Below are 3,299 nucleotides of genomic sequence, written 5' to 3'. Positions count from 1 at the left end.
TAATTAAAGGAAATGGACAAATATACATAAAAATATGTCGTTTTTATGAAATAACAAAAGGACAGTCATTCTCCATACATATACTGTTAATCATTATCATTACTTTTTAAAGAAACATGTTTATGAAACATTTATTTACATATAGTTTTTAGAAGTCAAATGAGTCATTATTTCCAATCACATCACACTGTTAAAGAAAGGTTTGGAAGTTTAAAAGATGATAGGGTTCCTCAGCCAATATTTTTTCCAAAGGCAAGCAGTTAAAAAAGATAAAGGATTTCACACATAAGACACTCATTTATATTATTTGTGAGTCTTTGAGCATTAGACATTTACTAAAAGATTGGGAGCAAGCTAATAGGATGTCTACTTTTAAGCATGGTGATCAGCAATGTCCAAGTAATTATAGGCTAATTAATCTTATTTCTGTGAGAGTATGTGTTTCAGGTCTAATTAAAGATGATTTGAAAAACCATCTAACAGAATTTACAAAGATAACAAGATAAATTTTACACAGAGAAAGTCTTGTTTCACAAATCTTTCGACCTTCTTCATATATGCCACTGCTTACGTTCATGAAGGTAAAGGTGTGGATTTTATATGCTTGAGTATTTAAAATGCTTTTGATAAGATGCCACATAAATGACAAGCAAAGAAATTATTTCCATGGGTATATGAGGTAAGTTACCCCAATGGATTATGGACTGATTATAGGAGAAAAAGCAAATGGATATAACAATCAAAAGTTCAGTCAAACTGGAATGGTGTTGCAGTGTGTTAGGGCTCTATGCTAGGGCCATTATTCATTTTGACATACTTCAATAACATGCCAATATTGTATTGAGACATTTGAATAAGTGAAAAATAGCATTTAATTATGCTAAGTGAAACATAATGCATAAGGGTTATGTGTACTTTAATTTAAACTATAATTAACACCCTTGTGGAAACCAACTTAGTAACATTGCAAACAAAAAGGATCTCAGCATTTTGGTTGATCATTCCTTGAAAAAGTCTACAAGGCAGAGTGTTGCAGTTAGTGGGAAAGCAAACAGAAATGTTTTCATATATAGTAAATGCAACAGTATTTAAGAGAGCCCAAATGACAATGTTCTGAGAAAGCTCCAGTCACAGTTTCAGAATGTAATAAGGTAGTAAGTATGGTTGTCGTAAAGTTACTCCATTTTACTTAAATAAAGTTTCCCCCTTCAACCCCTGAGAAACAATTTAAAGGCAAGTTTACCCCTGTGTAATACACACAAAAGTCTGTGTGTGAAAAAATAATTTGTTTACATGTTGAAATACAAGAAACATTAAACATATCAATTCACATATAGCTTACATGCAAATTACTTCCACATACAATTGTTTTACCCTACATCAAAACAAACTATGGTGAAAGTTTTTCAGCTGTTATAAATAACCAGTTTTAGGGTTAGATAAGATCAAATTAACACCTGAACTACTATAGCTGAAAATAAAACAAAAGCAACACTCTACTAGTTAGAAAGAACATGCTCCATTTTAGAACACAGGTTTTTAAAAGGATTCAATCTGCAGAACAACAGTTAATAAACTCAGTAGGCTGAATCATTTTGTGTCTTGAAATTCTTCTGGTCGCATATAACATTTAGGTAAAATATAAAGTGCAAACATATGTTTTTTGTATGTTTACAAATTTTAGAGATTTAGTTATGTGAGAGGCTTTAAAACTTGGTATTTATAATCCATTTAAACTTAGAAGAGGCTATATTGTTCATTATTACGTGCTTCAAATTGTTATTGTTAGAGGTTTGAAATTACTTCCTTCATTCAAGTGACAAAATATTCAAGTTGGTTTTAAGACCTTTAATATTAAATGTATTATGTATGCTTTTCAAACCAAAATCAAGACTTAACTTTGGTAAAATTATTTTACTCAAACTTAAAGAGCTTTTCAAACGGCTTAACTACTAAGATGACCAATGCAAATATCTTTAAGTCTTATTATGCTTAAACTTTCGGGCTCGGCATGGACAAGCGCGTTAAGGCGTGCGACTCGTAGTCTGAGGGTCGCGGGTTCGCGCCCGCGTCGAGCCAAACATGCTCGCCCTTTCAGTCGTGGGGACGTTATAATGTGACGGTCAATCCCACTATTCGTTGATGAAAGAGTAGCCCAAGAGTTGGCGGTAGGTGGTGATGACTAGCTGCCTTCCCTCTAGTCTTACACTGCTAAATTAGGGACGGCTAGCACAGACAGCTCTCGCGTAGCTTTGCGCGAAATTCAAAAATAAACTGAAATTTGAGATGACCTCAAGTTCGGCAAGTGAAGAGCAAAACCTTGATCATATTGATGAAAACTCAGTTAGTTGTATAACTTAACCACTTATATAATATTAATTATCAGTAATAAACTAAACATTCACTTAAAACTTTGTCAATAAGTATTACTCGCCATTGTTTGTTTGTTTTGGAATTTCGCACAAAGCTACTCGAGGGCTATCGGTGCTAGCCGTCCCTAATTTAGCAGTGCAAGACTAGAAGGAAGGCAGCTAGTCATCACCACCCACCGCCAACTCTTGGGCTACTCTTTTACCAACGAAAAGTGGGATTGACCGTCACATTATAACGCTCCCACGGGTGGGAAGGCGAGCATGTTTGGTGTGACAGGGATGCGAACCAACGATCCTCAGATTAAGAGTCGCACGCCTTAACACGCTTGGCCATGCCAGGCCTAATATTTTGAGCAAAATAAAAGGGGTTGAGTCTGTAGTATAAAGGTTTATGAATGTATAAACACGTGATAACATGAAGAAGTAGAATGTCGTCGGTTTTTGGGTAAGAAAAGTTCATATCCTGGAGGGTCAGGTTCTCTGTGACCTCTTCCTCCTTCCTGAACTTATGTTCTTGACGGATTGGTATTTATAACTGTGGAACTGAATATTATTTTGATCCTTTTCAGGGTAATGTCCATGTATTGTGGCTCATATATAGTGATTATTTTATTCTATCAGTAGAAATATCAAGTTTGTTAGTGGCATTTTTTTTATTGTTTAATACATATATATATATATTTTTTTTTATTGTTATTTTTTATTTATATATATTTTTTCTTTTTTATTTATTTTTATATTTATATTTTATATTTCTCCAAGCCCGTTCCCTTGGCTGTGGTTTCGCTAGATAGTAGATAGGGACAGTGGGAATCTCGTTAATCCCTTCATGCGCGTCACTAATTAGATGACGAGGCATTTGGCTACCTTAAGATATTTAGGACTAGCTTCATCATGTATGAGGTACCTGTCTAGTTCGCATAGTAA

The sequence above is a fragment of the Tachypleus tridentatus genome, chromosome 7 (genome assembly GCF_004210375.1).
Source record: "Tachypleus tridentatus isolate NWPU-2018 chromosome 7, ASM421037v1, whole genome shotgun sequence".
NCBI lineage: Eukaryota > Metazoa > Arthropoda > Merostomata > Xiphosura > Limulidae > Tachypleus > Tachypleus tridentatus.
The sequence above is the reverse complement of the archived record's forward strand: the minus strand, read 5'-3'. Positions refer to the sequence as shown.